Below are 9382 nucleotides of genomic sequence, written 5' to 3'. Positions count from 1 at the left end.
TGGTGTCAAACAATGAGTTTCGCTTAATTATTAAAAATAAGAAATGTCAGAAGTTGGATTCAAACCCACACCTCCAGAGAAAACTGCAATCTAATCACAGCACCTTAGACCCGCTCGGCGGTGTGTCTGGCCAACTGCAAGTTGATTTTGAACTTTTGTGTCCTGGCACATGAATTAAATGAGGGCGGCAGGCGTATCTCTGCATGACAGGGGAAACAATGAGACAGACCTTGGAACAAGGGTCTGGTTATTGCCAAACAGCAAAGAAAATATTAATTCTGAAAGAACAGTGACCCCGACGTGATTTGAACACGCAACCTTCTGATCTGGAGTCAGACACGCTACCGTTGCGCCACGAGGCCTACACAATGTGCTTGAGATGTTCCTCTATATGAAGCTTTCACAACACAAAGGGCTTTAAAATCCCCGCCCATTCCCACCAGGTGTCAAAGCAGCGCTCACCTGCCAGTCACCGTATGTTTTTTTCTTAAACTTTTGTATTGCGTTCATGGAAAAGCATCATTAATTAACCCCTCACCTTCTTTTGCACAATGAACGAAATGCTAACTGAGGGACAGTCGATACTTCAATCATTTGTCCTGTGCTTTGGGGAGCGGGCAGGGAAGTGGACCTGAGTCCATGATCACATCGGCCATGATCGTATTAAATGTCGGAGCAGGCTCGAGGAGCGTATGGCCGACTCCTGCTCCTATTTGTTTTGTTTTTCTGTTCTTCAGCATGTTAACCCATTTTACACGCTGTATTGCCGATGTCACCAGGAATCTGGGGCAACTTTTGTCAAATTTAACAGCACCGGTTATTCCTTCCGTGCAGAGAAATTAGAATCAGCAGTGAAGATAAAATCCCATGGTGATCGTTTTCAGATTCAACGCAGTAGGATTTCAAATAAAGTGAAAGAATTTTACAGTGAAAAGATTTAGAAGTGTTACTTGTATTTGTATCTTTAATTAAACTTTGTGGCGTCTGACTCCCGTTCATGCCTCTGCTGAATAAGAAAGGAGGGTCTGACGTTGACCAGACTGCACTGCCCCTTATATTTGTGAGCTCATCCTTTATATTCAGTGGTTTCTCGCCCTTTGATGGGCTGCAGTGTAGCGGATATCACGTTGGCCTCACACGCGAAAGGTCCCCGGTGGATCCGTTTTCTCTCACTGAAAGTTATCTATTTATTGGTTAAATAAAGAGCAATTCAGGAATAAGGGAGCCTTTCTACCAGGAGAATAAATAGCAAATAAAAACAGCAAATGCTGGAAATCTCAGCAGGTCAGGCAGCATTTTCCAGGAGACTAAACTCTCCTCCGATTGTTCCCTTATAGCAAGTGTAAACATCATGTTTCTACCCAGAATCAAACCGGGTACTTTTCACGTATAAAGCAAATGTGATAACCACTGCACGACAGAAACCTCTGGCACAGCAGCCCCAACAGAGGGGAGCTGACCAGTGACCTCCCTCTGCGCTGATCGGGAATGTGTTGGCTCACCTTAAACAACTTCTGTCCCACACTGAAAGTTCTCAATCCTTCTCCTCCGCTGCCCTTTACAGAAATGTCACGGATCACCCAGCCACCCTGTTCACTTCCACATCCTCACAGTGGGGCCACAGAGGCTCCTACCGTCTCCCCGCGATCAGCGAACTCGCCCTGTTTACTAAATTAAACCCCAAACACGTGCCCGGCAAAGGGCAGGAGAAGCCAGATAGTCTGTAAGCTCGGTCTATCGCAGAAAGTATTGGTATTCATGGTGATTACAGCAATTATTAATCGTCTCACAGACCTCAATTATTTTTATGCGATGAATTGATCGCGAATTGAAACCAGGTTAGTGCACCGGATCTTAACCCCTCGACCACCAGGGAACGGTTATGATACATATAGATATATTTATATATATTTATATATGAACCTGAATATCAACGGCTAGCTACCTAGACCTCATGGCGCAACGGTAATGCGTCTATCTTTGTGTGAGAGAAATTGTTCCACAGTGATACCCATTTCATCTTTTGTTCCCTTTAAAACGCTAGAAACTGAGACAGAGGGAATAAATAGAGAAATAAAAGCACAGGGATATAGACAAGAGGAAGATAGAAGGGGAAAGATACTGTCCCCACCCAGAACTAATGCAGAAACCCCTCTGCTGTGCTCGGGGTGGCCACCCACAGCCTGGATACACTAACGGGAGAACACCAGCGGCAGGTCGGGGCCATAAAAGGAACGGTGAGCGGCCCTGGGAGCTGCTTGGAGGTCCCTGGAGACTACTCCAGGGAGCAGCGCGAGCTGGTGCAGGAGGGCGGCGGCAGCGAAGAGTGACGTCATCAAGGTGCAGGTCTGTGATTGGAGCGTGGGCAGATACAGCAGGACCGGCGAGATCGGGCCAAAGGAGCGGCGAGAGACTGTAGTGGGACGTGATCGGGGCCCAGCGGAGGCATGAGTTTGGGGCCAGGGGCCCAGGGTTAGCACGGGCCAGCCAACACTGCGATATGTGTGTGCATTCGGTCCGTGCAGCAGAGCTGGTCGCCTGTCGTCTTGCTTAACCCTTGCCACTGGACCAAGACCTCGCTCTGTCAAGCCCGTGTGATGGCTGGGGTGCAACGGCCACCACACGTTTAAAAAATCCACGCACAGGCATCTTCCACCCTTTGGGATGTCGTTCGGGTCATTCATTGAAATGCCTGTGAACTCATCCTTTTTCGGCGTGGAAGGAAGTCATCCTCGTTTCGAGGGACCGCCTATGATGATGATGATGATGGATACAGTAACGTCCCAACAGCTCATTGACTGCAGGAGTGGGACCGTGCGGCGCTTCAGAAGACATGTCGAAAAGGCCAAGTCACTGATTCCGTCTCATGTGCTCCTCCGATCAAGAATAGCAACACACACTAAAAATGCTTCAATAATGGTTACATCTTATCTCCACATTTGCTAAGCAGGTGGTTTGTTGGTCGACGGGTATGATTTTTGCTTCGCAGTTGTTACTTGAAATTTGCAGAAAGATCCTGGTTTCAAATCCCAGACCAGTCTTGAGATTGCATTGAAATTTTGCAAAGAAGGACTTGGATTTCTGCAGCGTCTGTCAGTAACTCATGACGCCTCAAAGCGCTGTACAGCCGTTAAGTCCCTTTGAAATGTTGCCATATGAGGAAAGATGTGCCCAAATCACCTCACACGCACCTCAACTCTTTGCAAATGAGTTCATAGAATCAAAGAAGTTTACAGCACGCAAGGAGGCCATTTCGGTCCATCGTGTCCGCGCCGGCCAACTAGAGGCTCTCCAGCCTAATCCCACTTTCCAGCTCTAGATCCATAACCCTGCAGGTTACGGCACTTTAGGTGCACATCCAAGCACTTTTTAAATGTGTTGAGGCTTTCTGCCTCTACCACCCTTTCAGGCAGTGAGTTCCAGACCCCCACAACACTCTGCGTGAAGAAATATCCCCTCTAAACTTTCGACCAATTACTTTAAATTAATGCCTCCTTGTTGTTGACCCCTCTGCTAAGGGAAATAGGTCCTTTCTATCCACTATATCTCGGACCCTCATCATTTTATACACCTCAATGAGGTCTCCCCTCAGTCTCTGTTCCATGGAAAACAAATGCAGCCTTTCTAATCTGTCCTCATGGTTAAGATTCTCCACTCCCGGCAACATCCTCGTAAATCTCCTCTGCACCATCTTCAGTGCAATCATGCCCTTCCTGTAATATGGCGACCAGAACTGCACGCAGTACTCCAGCTGTGACCTAACCTGCCCCACCGACCCCATCTCTTGTATTCTGTGCCTCGGCTAATAAAGGCAAGCATTCCATATTTCTTCTCAACCACCTCAGCGACCTGGCCTGCTACTTTCAGTGATCTGTGGACATGCACTGCCTGGATTCTGGGGAGGACCCAGCAGATTGGAAAACTGCAAATGTAATGCCCCTATTTAAAAAAGGAGGCAGACAAAAAGCAGGAAACTATAGACCAGTTAGCCGAACATCTGTGGTTGGGCAACTGTTGGAATCCATTATTATAGAAGCAGTAGCAGGACAGAGAAACATCGAAACATAGAAAATAGATGCAGGAGTCGGCCATTCGGCCCTTCGAGCCTGCACCACCATTCAATGAGATCATGGATGATCATTCAGCTCAGTACCCATTTCCTGCTTTCTCTCCATAACCCCTTGATCCCTTTAGCTATAAGGACCACATCTAACTCCCTCTTGAATACATCTAACACACTGGCATCAACAACTCTGCGACAGAGTATTCCACAGGTTAACAACTCTCTGAGCGAAGAAGTTTCTCCTCATCTCACCAGGGCCCTGTATAATTGTAGCAAGACTTCCTTACTCTTGCACTGTGGGCTATATATTAGGTACTATGGGGCGAGTGCCCTGTTTTTTTGCTGATTCGAAGGTTGTATAAAAAGTTATTAAAATTTGACAGTTGCTCGGCAAACATATTTGTATTTCCTTCAGTGTACTCCTTACTCTTCAAGGGCTAGATTTTCCCCGAGCAGTTTTGTCGGCGCACTGACCTCAAGCGCACCGACTTTGCTCGCTGGAAACGGCGCGGGGAAAAACTCGCCCCATCCTGGCCGCTGTGTACAGTCCCCGGAGTCCTGGCGTGGTGTCGATGGTGAAGTGGGGGGCGGAGCCAAATGCCTGCGCCGAAAACACTGCCGGCACCTTCGCGCATGGGCAGTCGGGAGAGAAAACTTGGCACTCTGCCATTTTTAAACAGTGTCAAACCCGATGAAAAGCACAGCAGCTTCTCAGCTTCTCCGGTCGCTCGGCGGGCTCTCCCCCCGTCCCTCCCCGATAAAACGTACAGCTCCAGCAGCTGCAACTTCTCCGGTCCACAAGCTCACACTTCTCCGGTGTGTCTTCCCTCCCCTATCCCAGGGATACAGGGACCGAGTGTAATGGAGCCAAGTTTGCTGATGGTACAAAGATGTGTGGGAAAGTAAATTGTGATGCAGCAAAGACAATCTCAATTCCGGAAGAACAATATGGAAAAGTACAGTAACCCCGACGTGATATAAACACGCAGCCTTCTGATCTGGAGTCAGACACACTACCGTTGCACCACGAGGTCTACAGTGCAGAGTGCCCATGTTTGTATACATGAAGGTTCCTGAAAAACAGTTTCATTTACCCTGCATTGGTGCAATGAAAGGGCTTTAAAATCCCCGGCCACTCCCACCGTGGGTCAGACAGCATCAGAAGCAATGCCCACCTGTCACTCACTCTCTCACGCCCGCTTTCATCACCTGCTGCCCGCGGACTGCAGCAAATCCAGTTCATCATCATCATAGGCAGTCCCTCGAAGCGAGGATGACTTGCTTCCATGCCAAAAAAGGATGAGTTCACAGGTGTTTCAATGATGGACCTAATATTCCAGGTCCCGAACTGTATGTTGAAGGGTGGAAGATGCCTGTGCGTGGATTTGTTTTAACGTGTGGTGGCCGTTGCACCCCAGCCATCACACGGGCTTGACAGAGCGAGGTCTTGGTCCAGTGGCAAGGGTTTTCCAAGACGACTGGAGACCAGCTCTGCTGCACGGACTCAGTGTGCACACATATCGCAGTGTGGGCTGGCCCGTGCTGCCCCTGGGCCCCTGGCCCTGAACTCACGCCGCCCCTGGGCCCCGCTCACATCCCTCCACAGTCTCTCGCTGCTCCTGCTGTACCTGCCCACGCTCCAATCACCGACCTGGACTTTGATGACATCACTCTTCGCTGCCGTCGCCCTCCTGCACCAGCTCGCGCTGTACCTTGCCGTGGTACACCACCACGCTGCTCCCAGGCCGCCGCTCACCGATCCCTTTATGGCCCCGACCTGCCACTGGTGTTCTCACGCAGGTCGGGGCCTCCACGCTGCTCCCAGCAAATCCAGTTACACGCCGTGTCACCGCACAATTCTCAGCTGTGATTGTAAGCTGACTATATTTAAAGCTATCGCAGAGGCTGCAAGCAGTGTTCCCTGGTAGTCTAGTGGTTAGGATTTGGTGCTCTCACTGCCGTGGTCTACGTTTGATTCCCGGTCAGCGAAAGCATTTTTACAAAGCAAGCTGACAAATATATTTCAAGTCTGTGAGATCCTGAATAATTGTTATCATCATTAATCCACCCACACGTGTAGCACACTGAAGGAAATACAAATATGTTTGCTGAGTGACTGTTGAATTTTTATATTTTTTATACAACCGCAGAATCAGCAGAAAAACAGGATATTCGGCCCATAGCACCTAATATTCGGCCCATAGTACAAGAGTAAGGAAGTCTTGCTACAATTGTACAGGGCCCTGGTGAGACCACACCTGGAGTACTGCGCACAGTTTTGGTCTCCTTTTCTGAGGAAGGATATACTTGCCTGGGAGGTGGTACAACGGAGGTTCACCAGATCGATTCCTGGGATGAGAGCACTCTCCTATGGTGAGAGATTGTGCAGAATACGCCGATACTTGCTGGAGTTTCGAAGAATGAGAGGTGATCTCATTGAAACAGACAATATTCTGAAGGGGATTGACCGATAAATGTTGAGAAGCCCGGCTAGCTCAGTCGGTAGAGCATGATACTCTTAATCTCAGGGTCGTGGGTTCGAGCCCCACGTTGGGCGTTTACTTTTCATTAAACTTTTATGTTGCTTTCGCGGGTAAATATCATTAATGAACCCATGATCTTCTTTTGCACAATGATAAAAATGCTAACTGAGGGAGAGTTGATAATTTAATCAAATATTGAAAGCAGCGCCTCAGACCGCTCGGCCGTCCTTACTGTTCGATGCTCCAGTTACAAGTTATTACTCTGGAAAGTTTCAGACCGGGCGCTTGTTCAGTGCTGCTGGAAGGCCCAGTGATCGGGATATCCTCTCCCCCGGGGGTTTTCTGAGCCTGTGCTCGGTGTACGGGGAGCTTTGGCCCGAATCTGAGGTAGCTTGCATCCCAGGGATGGACAATAACGCTCTGAGCTCTGGAACTGGGGAAAAGCGAATAATTAATGAGTTGTTTGCGGGTTTCAAATGCAGCTTAGATCTGCTGGTGTAAACCGATAGTGTTGTTTCACAGAATGGAAGAAATGCTGACAGGGACACTTCAATAAGTGAACTTTAATAATTAATGAAACTTTAATCCTTGATGAAGTTTTATCCCCGATCTGATTTTACACAATCTGCATTTGAGGAGACTGGTTTAAATGTGCATTGCTCATGCAACAATGTATCCAAAACAGCTTTTATTTAACTTTATTGCAGACAAGTTTCTGTTTGAGAAATAATGTTTCTGCGCAGGCTTGAACCGGGAACTTTTCACGTGTGAGGGAAATGTGATCGCCTCCACACGACAGAAATTGCTGCTGAGCTCAGAGAGAAGTGTTCAGGAACAAGCTGAAATGCTCAATCTCTCTATCTGCAAAAAGTGCCTTTCACAAACATTTCTCTGACCAGAACGGCACCAAACAACAATGTCCTCCTTTTAAAGTCATTAAACTCCCCAATTTCTGCGTCTGCAATTTTAAGGACAAGGACTGAAAGCGCTTTGCGATCAGAAAATTGCAGGAAACCCCTGTGGTTAATGACAGGGCTTTTGATGGTTGATTTCTGTACACATCTTGTGTTATGTATTTAACCCATGACAACCTGTACACACCACTACCAGAGGGCCTACCTGTCGGAGTCCCAAGGGATCCCAGTATCCCTTGGGAGCACAGTATGTAAGCAGGCCACCCATGAGGTACCTGTACTCTGGAGTCTTATTAAAGGAGCGAAGGTCACACTTACTCATTATTCACAATACTAATTTCATCCTTTATTATGAGCGTATCAATTGGCGACGAGACAATGAACAACCACGCAAAAATGCAAGGAACAGTTGGTATCCTGGAGAAGTTCTCAGAAGTGGACGATTGCGAAGACTTTGTGGAGATACTTGACCAATACTTCGTGGCCAACGAGCTGGAAGGGGACGAGAACGCTGCCAAATGAAGGGCGATCCTCCTTACCGTCTGTGGGGCAGCAACCTGTGGCCTCATGAAGAATCTTCTAGCTCTGGTGACACCAACAACTAAATCCTATGAAGAATGTGTACGCTGGTCTGCGAGCATCTAAATCCTAAAGAACGCGATCTGATGGCGAGCTTTCGGTTCTACACGTGCCAACGGTCGGAGGGCCAGGAAGTGGCGAGCTATGTCGCCGAATTAAGGCGCCTCGCAGGACATTGCGAATTTGAGGGATTCCTAGAACAAATGCTGAGAGACATTTTCGTGCTTGGCATTGGCCATGAGATAATTCTTCGCAAACTGTTGACTCTCAGAATCTGAGAAAACACATAACGATAGGTCAGACAATTTACACCAGTTCCTTTAAACACAATAACGTAATTTATTTCTCGTGGACTGGATGGAGGACCATGGTCCATGTAAAAAATTGTTATCGTTTTCCATGAACTAAATGTTCATAAAAGTATGGGATTGGGAACTCACTGGATAACAGCACAGCTGGCAATGTTTGCGGAATATATTCGTGCAGCCAAAACGCACAATGACAACCTGGAATTGTGCGGCACCGAATCCTCGGAAAAAAAACAGTTAAAGGCATCGTCCCTGGGTGGGCTCGAACCACCAACTTTTCAATTAATAGCCGAACGTGCTAACCCATTGCGCCACAGAGACTAACTTAACTGTAAATTGTAACACATCCCAATCCAGGGTGTCAGTCAGTTAAAGCTTCAGATTGCTCCGACCGGGATGGAACTTGTCCACTCTCAGTTGTACTTTTCCCAAATAAAGGGTGGGACATTCATTGTGGATGCGTGGAAGCAGTCTGGTCCCGCACACTGCAGACACTTCCATGTCACCGCCAACCAGCTCTCCCACAACCGGTGTGATCTACCTGCCAGCCTTCCGGTGCCTTGTCTGTGACAAAGTATACTGATTGTCCCGAAGCCAGTCGTTGGTTTTAATTACTTTTCAGCTCCTGACTGCAGATATTCCTGTGATTAAACCTGAACAAAAGGATTACAGGGACAGTTGGATTCATCATTTATTTGCTTGGTGAAATTTCAAAGATTGAAAGTGACGTACATCAACCCCAAACCTCGTCACCGACTCGCTAACTGCCACACGCTGCTCTCGTGAGATGGAAGCCCAGTTGCTGTTTCAAGCTTGAATACAGGTACAAGCAGAACTCATTCAAAGAAAGTCCAAGTCCCTAAGGCACCTGATTATTTGCACCGAACTCCTTCGCAAAGAGTTGAGGTTCGTGTGGGGTGATTTGGGCACATCTTTCCCCACACTACAACACTTCAAACATAACTCAACAACTGTAAAGCGCTTTGGGGCATCATGAGTTCCTGAAAGGTGTTGCAGAACTGCAAGTCCTTCTTT

At 47.8% G+C, this 9382-nt stretch overlaps 3 non-coding genes across 3 annotated transcripts; 1 reads left to right on the top strand and 2 right to left on the bottom strand.

Annotated features, from left to right (window-relative positions):
* Positions 1 to 290: 290 nt before the first annotated feature.
* On the bottom strand, positions 291 to 362 carry trnaw-cca (transfer RNA tryptophan (anticodon CCA)). The gene has a single exon. It is a non-coding gene; the product is annotated as a tRNA-Trp (tRNA).
* A 6185-nt stretch (positions 363 to 6547) lies between these two features.
* Positions 6548 to 6620, top strand: trnak-cuu (transfer RNA lysine (anticodon CUU)). Its single transcript has one exon. It is a non-coding gene; the product is annotated as a tRNA-Lys (tRNA).
* A 1974-nt stretch (positions 6621 to 8594) lies between these two features.
* On the bottom strand, positions 8595 to 8668 carry trnan-auu (transfer RNA asparagine (anticodon AUU)). Its single transcript has one exon. It is a non-coding gene; the product is annotated as a tRNA-Asn (tRNA).
* Positions 8669 to 9382: the final 714 nt, after the last annotated feature.

This window comes from Pristiophorus japonicus, unplaced genomic scaffold, assembly GCF_044704955.1.
Source record: "Pristiophorus japonicus isolate sPriJap1 unplaced genomic scaffold, sPriJap1.hap1 HAP1_SCAFFOLD_91, whole genome shotgun sequence".
NCBI lineage: Eukaryota > Metazoa > Chordata > Chondrichthyes > Pristiophoridae > Pristiophorus > Pristiophorus japonicus.
This window is presented reverse-complemented; position numbering and strand designations above follow the sequence as displayed.